Below are 12,519 nucleotides of genomic sequence, written 5' to 3' on the forward strand. Positions count from 1 at the left end.
TCAGTCCACCACCACTCTCACCTTCCCGGGATCCATTTGTACACTCCCTGTGGCGATGATGATGGCCCAAAAATATGTCAAAGACTCCAGTCAACCAAGTCATAGACTGTTCTCTCTGCTACCACACAGCAAGCAGTACCAGAGCGCCAAGTCCAGGTCCAAAAGGCTCCTTAACAGCTTCTACCCCCAAGCCATAAGACTGCTGAACAATGAATCAAATGGCCACCCGGACTATTTACATTGTTTTTACACTGCTGCTACTCGCTGTTTGTTATCTATGCATACTCACTTTACCCCTACCTACATGTACAAATGACCTCTACTATTTTTATTTATTCATTGAACCTTCATTTAAGTAAATTCTTATTTACAATAACGGCCTACCAGAAGGCAAAAGGCCTCCTGCAGGGACGGGGGCTGGGATAAAGAAAATACAATTAAAATATTGGACACAATTATTAATAAATAAAAAATGAGATAAATAAATGAGTATAACAAAAATAAATATAAACTGAAAAAAGTTTTAGAAATAAAAAAGGGACTAACCTGTTCCCACGCACATTGACTCAGTACCCCTACTGATATATTGCCTCGTTATTGTTATTTTATTGTGTTACTTTATTTTATACTTTATTTTATTTAGTAAATATTTTCTTAACTGTATTTCTTGATCTGCATTGTTGGCTTGTAAGTAAGCATTTCACGGTAAGGTCTACACCTGTGTCATGATGTTGCCCTCTTTGAGTACATCAAGCACCACCCCCCCGCTCTCTGCTTCTACAACCAGACTGCTGTGGGCAGAGTGAGGTCGTAAATTCCTAAGGAAGACCCTGCCTCATGGACACACAGTTATAGAGAGTAGTTTTCATGGAGACAAAGGAAATCCTTCCACCTCACAGAACGTGAGGTATGAACAAATGTTATGTTCCAGAGAAAGTGTAAAAGATCGGTGAAGAATCCGGCTACGAACTGGTGCGTTTGTCACAACTTGGGAAGCTCAAGAGAGACGGTGTGGCCACATTACCATAACGCTGTTTATATAATAGCCTCAGATATGAGGTTTACATCTAATTGTTGTATAAGATGAATGAGTGAGGATGATACTGTTTGAATAATGGTGTAATATGATTGTGGACTGTTTAATGAAGAAAAATACAATTCCCTTTTGATTTGAACTAAATCAGAGGACTGCCCCTGAGCCAGTCAGGGGCAGAGATCCTGGGACAGCCCTTCTCTGCCATTCCGAATAAAGCCCAACTTTGAGAAATTATCAGCAGACCATGTTTTTCTCCATTAGGAGGGGGACTAAAGGTTGTAGACCATTGCTGAATCTTTTAACCATACCACCTGGTTAAACTCTTAGACTATCGATACCGACAGAATGAGAACAAGTCTTTGATACTAATTACTAGTCTGCAGCTAGGAATTCGGCATCATTGAACGCAAAGAACGACAACCGCCGAAACATACATTCTATAATGAATGTCACTCTGAACAATCCCCTCTAACCACAACAGAGAGAGAGAGAGAGAGAGAGAGAGAGAGAGAGAGAGACGGACAATTCTGCAAAAGAAATGAACTTTTCACCAGCGATCAAGACGACACACTGAGCGTAAATATATATATTGATTGCAAGTGTTCCCGAATGAGTGAGCGTTCATGTGTAAGGATTAGCATTTCAATTGTTATAATTATTAACTCTGTCGTGACTTCTTAGTCGACCCCCCATTTCCCCTTTGTCTAACAAGCCGCCATGCTGGTTCAGCCCACTAGGGCACATTTTCCTATCATTTCATGTAACCATATTTACTGTTTATTTATGCATTTCTGTGAATTACTTAGTTAGTAATTGATGTATGGATGACTCATAGTGAAGACTGGGTTCGTGCAAATAACCAACAATTTACAACATTTAGAATGAGACTAACGTGAGATAAAATAAATAAATCATTAATCAGAAGACTATTGATCAGATATGAAAATATCTGAAAGGTTATATTGGGAAATTATAACTTTGTAATCTGAATACTTTCCTTGGTGCCCCAACTTCCTAGTTAATTATAGTTACATGATTATTCAGTTTAATCGAGTAACTAATTACAGAGAATCTTTGATAAAAACGACATCTTCAGTTTAATGATAGTAAAGACACGACACCTGTTGTATTCAAGGCATGTGACGAGTAAAATTTGATTTGATTTTGATTAGATACATTCAATAGATGAGTTAATGTTGTTTCCTTGGCGCTGTTCACACGAGCTATGGAAATTTCTAGTGAAAGGACGTCAAGGATGTTTTGTAGCCATTGAGTTATGCTGAGTTTATATGGAGGCTTCCATCTGGTCACTAACATTCTTTTTGCCACATTCAGTCCCGACAACCACAGTAGTTTCTGAGGTACTGTGAGAGTCAGTGAAGAATCATTGTTCAACAATAATATATTGGGGAGATGGGGAATGGCAGGACCAACTATGCTCGACACAGACCTGGCAACCTGTGACCAAAAGGTCTTCACGCTGGGGCATTCATGTGCATGCATGTAGGTTCCAATATTTATTTGCGATTACAACAGACAATTTGGAATTGGAAGCGTTTCCGCGTAGTCAAATAAAATCTATGAATTCATTTGTAGTTCAAGAGGACTTTGGGATATTGTTCCAGACTCTTTTCCAATCTGTATTTTGTTTGTAGTCTTTAAAATCTGCATTCCATACCGTAACTATTCCTATTGGTTTACGGAGGGCTTCTAGTATAGATTGGATGCAAAACATCCACTGTTTTGGCTACCTACAAACTCAGTAAGTGGATGGAATGAGAGTGGTTGACTCAATGGGACTCCTAAATCAAACCATTTCTTAAGTGGGCAGAGCACTAGAGACAAAGCATTTGATTTGAAGTTGTATAAACCTAGACCCCAAAACCGTTAGGTTGCTGGAGTGTAGTCATTTTAATTATGGATCAAAATCAAAAGTAACAGTCAGTATCTGGTGTGGCCTCCAGCTGCAAGTACTCCTCATTGACTGCACCAGATTTGCCCGTTCTTGCTGTGAGATGTTACCCCACTCTTCCACCAAGGCCCCAAGTTCCCGGACATTTCTTGGGGGAATGGCCCTAGCCCTCACCCTCTGATCCAACAGGTCCCAGACGTGCTCAATGGAATTGAGATCCGGGCTCTTCACTGGCCATGGCAGAACACTGACGTTCCTGTCTTGCAATAAATCACGCACAGAACGAGCAGTATGGCTGGTGAAATTGTCATGCTGGAGGGTCATGTCAGGATGAGCCTGCAGGAAGGATACCACATGAGGGAGGAGGATGTCTTCCCTGTAACGCACACCGTTGAGATTGCCTGCAATGACAACAAGCTCAGTCCGATGATGCTGTGACACACCGCCTCAGACCATGACGGACCCTCCACCTCCAAATCGGTCCCGCTCCAGAATACAGGCCACGGTGCAACGCTCATTTCTTCGACAATGAACGCGAATCCAACCATCACCCCTGGTGAGACACAACCGCGACTCGTCAGTGAAGAGCACTTTGTGCCAGTCCTGTCTGGTCCAGTGACAGTGGATTTGTGCCTATAGATGACGTTGTTGCCGGTGAAGTCTGGTGAGGACCTGCCTTTACAACAGGCCTACAAGCCCTGAGTCCAGCCTCTCTCAGCCTATTACGGACAGTCTGAGCACTGATGGAGTGATTGTGCGTTCATGGTGTATCTCGGGCAGTTGGTGTTGCCATCCTGTACCTGTCCCGTAGGTGGGATGTTCGGATGTACGGATCCTGTGCAGGTGTTGTTACACGTGGTCTGCCACTGCGAGGACGATCAGCTGTCCGTCCTGTCTCCCTGTAGCGCTGTCTTAAGCGTCTCACAGTACGGACATTGCAATTTATTGCCCTGGACATCTGCAGTCCTCATGCCTCCTTGCAGCATGCCTAAGGCACGTTCACTCAGATGAGCAGGGACCCTGGGCATCTTTCTTTTGGTGTTTTTCAGAGTCAGTACAAAGGCCTCTTTAGTGTCCTAAGGTTTTTTTAAACTGTGACCTTAATGCCTACCGTCTGTAAGCTGTTAGTGTCTTAACGACCGTTCCACAGGTGCATGTTCATTAATTGTTTATGGTTCATTGAACAAGCATGTGGAAACAGTGTGTAAACCCTTTACAATGAAGATCTGTGAAGTTATTTGGATTTTTACAAATTCTCTTTGAAAGACAGGGTCCTGAAAAAGGGACGTTTCTTTTTTTTCTGAGTTTATATTGAGATTGAACATTGCTTTGTTAAGTGTGAGCAGAGATTATTTAGTGAGGTTGATCTTATAACTTGATATACTGCTGAATTGTCTGAATATTCTTAACAGATTAGGGAGGGATTGTGATACATTCTCAAGGTACAACAATATGTAATCTGCATATAATGAGATTTGGTGGACCGTGTCCTTACTATTTGTCCTATATCTTGTGATTGACATATTTTTGGAGCTAAAGGCTGCAGGGATACAGCAAATAGGAGGCTGGACGTTGGACAGCCTTGGCGAGTTCATCAGGAATCAAGATAAGACCCAGATGAAGACACGTCAATTTAACAATGTTTTAATATTCCAACAGGGGCTGGCAATAGACAGGTCAAGGCAGGCAAGGGTCAGTAAACTAGAGGTGGGGCAACGGTACCGGACAGCAGGCAGACTCAGGGTCAGGGTAAAGAGAAAAAGAGACTGGGAAAAGCAGGAGCTGAGAACCAAAACGCTGGTTGACTTGACAAACAAGACGAACTGGCAACGGAGAACACGGGTATAAATACAAAGAGGATAATGGGGAAGATGGGCGACACCTGGAGGTGGGTGGAGACAATCACATGGACAGGTGGAACAGATCAGGGTGTGACAGAGCTCCCAATTTCCACTGCTCCAGAATCCAATGGTGGCGAGCTTTACACCATTTGAGCCGACGCTTGGCATTGTGATCTTAGGCTTGTGGCTGCTCGGCCATGGAAACTCATTTCATGAAGCTCCCGACAAACAATTATTGTGCTGACGTTGCTTCCAGAGGCAGTTTGGAACTTGGTAGACTGTGTTGCAACCGAGGACAGACAATTTTTACGTGCTACACCTTCAGCACTCGGCGGTCCCGTTCTGTGAACTTGAGTGGCCTACCACTTCGCTGCTTAGCCATTGTTGCTCCTAGACGTTTCAACTTCACAATAACAGCACTTACAGTTTTCCGGGGCAGCTCTAGCAGGGCAGAAACTTGATGAACTGGCTTGATGGAAAGGTGGCATCCTATGACGGTGCCAAGTCACTGAGCTCTTCACTAAGGCCATTCTACTGCCCATGTTTGTCTACGGAGTTTGCATGGTTGTGTTTTTTATTTTATAAACCTGTCAGCAACGGGTGTGGCTGTTTTAGCAGAATCCACTAATTTGAAGGGGTGTCCACATACTTTTGCATGTAGGAGACGTCTTAGATTGTCTGACGCCAATCTACAGTATGTTTGACAAAACCTGTTTGATCAGGATGAACTATTTTGGATAAAAATATTTTCAAGACGTTTGGCTAGAATCTGAGGGAGAGAGGCCTATGACTTGAACAGAGAGTTGGGTCTTTACCTTTTTTATGTAACAGAGATAATTGCAGTATTAATATCTATTGAAAACCTCCCATTTTAATAGATGTTTTTACCATTTCTGATAATATCGGTGTCACGACTTCTAACGAAGTCGGTTCCTCTCCTTGTTCAGGCGGTGTTCGGCGGTCGACGTCACCGGTCTTCTAGCCATCGGCGATCCATTTTTCGTGTTCAATTTGTTTTGTCTGGTTGTCAACTCACCTGGTTTCAATTCCCTAATTACATGTTGTATATGTTCCCTCTGTTTCCCCATGTCCTTGTCGTGCATTGTTTGTTGTAAGTTTGTGTGCCTTTGTGTGACTGGTGCATTACGGGTTTTGTGCCCATGTGTTTGTTGTTTTTGTATACCGGTAGTTATGAATTTTAAACGGCTCCGGATATATATCAAGTTCTGCTCTCCTGCGTTTGACTTCCCTGCCACCAGTTACGCACCCTTGACAATCGGGCAAAGTTCAGACCAAAAGGTTAAATAGAATTCCTGTGGGATGCCATCCCATCCAGTGGATTTACCTTGGTTCATGTCTTTTAATGCATTGTGCAGTCCATTGAGCATTATAGGTGCATCATCGGAGGAGAGTTGCAGTAGATTCAAGCCCTTGAAAAAGGGTCTAATTTCTGAGGTATTTTGTACATCAGAACTGTATTTTTCATATAATTTTAAAAAATTGTAGATTGATTGTGTTCTCTTTCAAGATGCACCATCAATCATCGGACTGAATAGAAATGTCAGCAAGACTATCATTATTGCGTAATTTACTAGCTAAGAGGAGGCCAGGTCTATTACCGTCCAGATAATCAGTTTGGCTGACTATGAATTAGAAATTCATAGAGGAATGTAACATTGATCTGATAATTAATAATTCTGTCTCCTTCTCGGCGGAGAAACTGTTATGCTGTTGACAAATTAGTAAGGATAAAGTGGACTCCAATTCTGTAATAGACTGTTGAGGAGGATAAATGAATGTAAATCAGACCTGCATTGCTTACAGAAATCAACATTAAAACTTCTTCAGGATTGGTGGGTCCCCTGTGAAAAGGTTGAGCTAATGTAGGCTAATGCAATTAGCATGAGTTTGTAAGTAACAAGAACATTTCCCCGGACATAGACATATCTGATATTGGCAGACAGATTAACAAGAATTTAAGCTACCTGTACTATCCAATTTACAATAGCTATTACAGTGAAAGAATACCATGCTATTGTTTAAGGCGAGTGCACAGTTTTGAACATGAAAAGTTATTAATAAACAAATTAGCCACATTTGGGGAGTCTTGATAAAACATTTTGAAAAGAAATACAATATTCAGTGGATTAGTCTAGTCAGTCTAAAACATTGCATATACACTGCTGCCATCTAGTGGCCAAATCGAAATTGCACCTGGGCTGGAATAATACATTATGGCCTTTCTCTTGCGTTTCAAAGATGAAAAACTGTTGTTTTTTTCTTTGTATTATCTTTTACCAGATCTAGTGTGTTATATTTTCCTACATTCCTTTCACATTTCCACAAACTTCAAAGTGTTTTCTTTCAAATGGTACCAATAATATGCATATCCTTGCTTCAGGGCCTGAGCTACAGGCAGTTTGATTTGGGTCGTCCTTAAGAGTGAGATTAAATCTCCACTTTGTTGCATGATTTGGAACATTAGTTATACATTTTGATAATTTGCATGATGATCAGGCATAGACACATACAATTTACACCTTCTGAATTAAATGCAATAACTGTGATGAAAGTAATATGTAATTTATCTTTGAAAATAATTGGTGCATAGTGGAGTAAAAAGTATATTCTTTCAGCTGTGGACTATGCACTCTCCATATATCTGCTAGTGAAAAATCAGAGACCATATTTCACAACGCTAAATGCCCCGTTGCTTGCAAAAATTTAAAAAAATACTTAAAAATGTATTTTTCTTTGCAGGACAAGGATTGTTCTGACTTTCAAGAATGCCTGAATTGCTTCGCCTTGCTTTTCTGGTTGGCTGGCAAGTTTCACCATCCAATTTTTTTTCAGATCTACAGGAGTGCAAGTTTCACCATCGTGATATGTTTTCTGGAGAGACCTGAAAATAGCTGTGCAGCAACACTCCCCATCCAACCTGACAGAACTTGAGAGGATCTGCAGAGAAGAATGGGAGAAACTCCCCAAATACAGGTGTGCCAAGCTTGTAATGTCATACCCAAGAAAACTTGACTGTAATTGCTGCCAAAGGTGCTTCAACAAAGTACTGAGTAAAGTGTCTGCATACTTATGTAATATTGTATTTTTTATACATTTGCAAAAATTTCTAAACTGTTTTTGCATACTCATTATGGGGTATTGTGTGTAGATTGATGAGGAAAAAATACATGTAATACATTTTTGAATAAGGCTGTAAAGTTCCAAAATGTGGAAAAAGTCTAGGGGTCTGAATATTTTCCAATTGCACTGTAGGTGGAAGGGCACACAGGCTGTCTCAATTTGCCTAAATGGGTAATGGAAACACTATAACCACTACATTTTTATTCGACCCTGACGTCATTACGTCCACCTGTTTTTATCGACACATGATATTTAAATGGAAACATACTCTAGCAGACCATTGTCACATCGATCTTCTATGCGAACATTCTAAATGTAAAACATGTTTAATCACTTGGTAAGTTAATGAAAACAACTATACTGAAAAAAACAAAAACGCAACGATTTCTAAGATTATACTGAGTTGCAGGAAATCAGTCAATTGAAATAAATTCATTAGGCCCTAATATATGGATTTCACATGACTGGGAATACAGATATGCATCTGTTGGTCACAAGATACCTTAAAAAAAGAAGTGGTGTGTGGATCAGAAAACCATTCCGTATCTGGTGTGACCACCATTTGCCTCATGCAGCGCGACATCTCCTTCGCATAGAGTTGATCAGGCTGATGATTGTGGCCTGTGGAATGTTGTCCCACTCCTCTTCCAATGGCTGTACGAAATTCCTGGATATTGGCAGGAACTGGAACACGCTGTTGTATATGTCAACCCAGAGCATGCTCAATGGGTGACATGTCTGGTGAGTATGCAGGCCATTTTCAACTTCCAGGAATTGTGTACAGATCCTTGCGACATGGGGCTGCGCATTATCATGCTGAAACATGAGGTGATGGCGGCGGATGAATGGCACGACAACAGGCCTCAGGATCTCGTCACTGTATCTCTGTGCATTCAAATTACTATTGATAAAATGCAATTGTGTTCATTGTCTGTAGCTTATGCCTGCCCATACAATAACCCCACTGCAACCATTGAGCATTCTGTTCACAACATTGACATCTGCAAACCGCTTGCCCACAGGATGCCATACTGCGGTTGTGAGGCCGGTTGGAGGTACTGCCAAATTCTGGTAGAGAAATGCACATTCAATTATCTTGCAACAGCTCTAGTGGACATTCCTGCAGTTAGCATGCCAACTGCACACTCCCTCAACTTGAGACATCTGTGGCATTGTGTTGTGTGACAAAACTGCACATTTTAGAGTGGTGTTTTATTTTATCCAGCACAAGGTGCACCTATGTAATGATCATGCTGTTTAATCGGCTTATGCCGATATGCCACAACTGTCAGGTGGATGGATTATCTTGGCAAAGGAGAAATGCTCACTAACAAGGATGTAAACAAACTTGTGCACAAAATTAGAGAAATGGGGCACACATTATCCTGTCATTTCTTTCATTGTGTTGTTTTCCACATTTTGTACAGATATGGCATCTAGTGTGACCTGATGTTCAATGTTCCCCTCATGTGAAAATGTGAAGTATTATTTATCTTTGATAAATTGGTGTTTAATTAATTACATTTGTGTCTAGTTTTCAGTCACAAAGAACCCATTCCTCATTCACATAAATTGGTGTTTAATTACATTTGTGTCCAGTTTTCAATCACAAGGCAACTGTCACTAATTTAGACACCTGTTGGACATCATAATACAAAACCAATTAACAATATAGCTGTGAGCAGCCATGGCTGGGTTCAAGCTTAATCTAAACTAAACTAGTAATTTACAGTTTAATCTAAATGTTGGTTGTAATTTACAGTTTCTAGGGCTGTGTCACGGCAGCATAACACATGGCTACTTAGTTATGCATTATTTACAGTTGAAGGGGTGTGTTCTTGCTTATTGTCCCCCACTTTCTCCTTTTTTAGCATAATCCCCGATTTTGCCCCCTTCCTCGACAGAGAAGATTGAGCAGGTTAATTTGCACAGGATACCAGTCGTTCAATCTTCTTGGTCTAACAGTTAGGATAATGGGTGTGTCTTAATCTAAACAGGAAGCCTGTCCGACCCTAGTGCAGCTGTAAGCAAGCGGGTTGGATTTGCTGGCTAGTTGACAGTTAAATTCAAGAATTTACCTGTGAAGTGAATGAAACAAGATGTTTAATTTTCACTTTGGCCATAGTAAGGTCAAATGAATTAGCCGTCTATCTAAAATGTCAGACACCTTTAGCTGAACAGTTTCATACTTGTACAGTTTTCCCTCCAACTGAAAACAAATACATACCACAGAGTCTTCGGGTTGGTTGTTTAGCAACAAAACTGAGGCCTGTACAACTATGGGGCAAAAACAGGGCTGCCATGTTTGCGGTTTTCCTGGAAATTGGGTTACTTTGAAATTGATGTCGTGGGTGAAAATGTGTTGGTTGTGGGTTTTTGGCCTACTTCTACAGTAAGTTGCACTGTGGCCACCATGGCATTTCTCTTTAAAAAAATTATATATTTCACTGTGACCTGCTGCTGTTGACTATCAGGCAATGAGGCATGCTGTTAATGGCCATGTTTAGTTAATTAAATTGGAAGTTATGAGAGCTCTGTCGCAATTGCCGATCAGTTGTTAGAACGTATTAGATTGACGGTAACAGTCAGTCAGATTTAGGTAAACAAAAATAAATAAACACTGGCTATACAGTGAGGGAAAAAGTATTTGATCCCCTGCTGATTTTGTACATTTGCCCACTGACAAAGAAGTGATCACTATAATTTTAATGGTAGATTGATTTGAACAGTGAGAGACAGAAAAACAACAAAATCCAGAAAATGTCAAAAATGTTAAATTGATTTGCATTTTAATGAGGGAAATAAGTATTTGACCCCTCTGCAAAACATGACTTAGTACTTGGTGGCAAAACCCTTGTTGGCAATCACATAGGTCAGACATTTCTCGTAGTTGGCCAGCAGGTTTGCACACATCTCAGGAGGGATTTTGTCCCACTCCTCTTTGCAGATCTTCTCCAAGTCATTAAGGTTTCGAGGCTGACGTTTGGCAACTTGAACCTTCAGCTCCTTCCACAGATTTTCTATGGGATTAAGGTCTGGAGACTAGCTAGGCCACTCCAAGACCTTAATGTGCTTCTTCTTGAACCACTCCTTTGTTGCCTTGGCCGTGTGTTTTGGGTCATTGTCATGTTGGAATACCCATCCATGACACATGTTCAATGCCCTGGCTGAGGGAAGGAGGTTCTCACCCAAGATTTGACGGTACTTGGCCCCGTCCATCGTCCCTTTGATGCGGTGAAGTTGTCCTGTCCCTTTAGCAGAAAAACACCCCCAAAGCATAATGTTTCCACCTCCATGTTTGATGGTGGTGATGGTGTTCTTGGGGTCATAGACCGCATTCCTCCTCCTCCAAACACGGCGAGTTGAGTTGATGCCAAAGAGCTCAATTTTGGTCTCATCTGACCACAACACTTTCACCCAGTTGTCCTCTGAATCATTCAGATGTTCATTGGCAAACTTCATACGGGCATGTATATGTGTTTTCTTGAGCAAGGGGACATTGCAGGCAGGCGCTGCAGGATTTCAGTCTTTCTCGACGTAGTGTGTTACCAATTGTTTTCTTGGTGACTATGGTCCCAGCTGCCTTGAGATCATTGACAAGATCCTCCCGTGTAGTTTTGGGCTGATTCCTCACCGTTCTCATGATCCTTGCAACTCCATGAGGTGAGATCTTGCATGGAGCCCCAGGCCGAGAGAGATTGACAGTTATTTTGTGTGTCTTCCATTTGCGAATAATCACACCAACTGTTGTCACCTTCCCACCAAGCTGCTTGGCGATGGTCTTGTAGCCCATTCCAGCCTTGTATAGGTCTACAATCTTGTCCCTGACATCCTTGGAGAGCTCTTTGGTCTTGGCCATGGTGGAGAGTTTGGAATCTGATTGATTGATTGCTTCTGTGGACAGGTGTCTTTTATACAGGTAACAAACTGAGATTAGGAGCACTCCCTTTTAAGAGTGTGCTCCTAATCTCAGCTCGTTACCTGTAAAAAAGACACCTGGGAGCCAGAAATGTTCTGATTGAGAGGTGGTCAAATACTTATTTCCCTCATTAAAATGCAAATCAATTTATAACATTTTTGACATGCGTTTTTCTGGATTTTGTTGTTGTTATTCTGTCTCTCACTGTTCAAATAAACCTACCATTAAAATTATAGACTGATCATTTCTTTGTCAGTGGGCAAACGTACAAAATCAGCAGGGGATCAAATACTTTTTTCCCTCACTGTACAAATTAATTTTTAATTCAGTGATTAAAATTACGACCCCATCCTCAGTAGCCTATTCCAGCAGGCTATTGGGAAACATAAGCACTTTTTACCTCGACATCGCCAAACTTTTCATGTTGAATAAATTAATCTGTTAATTTGAACTAAGCAAGCTGCTAAATCATTCAGTTTCATTTTACATACATTTTGCCTAGGCTACTGTAGACTATCTGACGATGTACAGTAGGCCTTTAAGAGGCTCTAAGCTACCTGCATCTATCTAAGCAAACCATGGCAAAGTTGAATTACAATCAGAAACCCAGATTTTAGTCTGTAGCCTGCCTATGCCTATTGAAATGACAAGTCAACCTCGGGAAATGGGC

This window comes from Oncorhynchus clarkii, chromosome 12 (assembly GCF_045791955.1).
Source record: "Oncorhynchus clarkii lewisi isolate Uvic-CL-2024 chromosome 12, UVic_Ocla_1.0, whole genome shotgun sequence".
NCBI classification, from domain to species: Eukaryota; Metazoa; Chordata; class Actinopteri; order Salmoniformes; family Salmonidae; genus Oncorhynchus; species Oncorhynchus clarkii.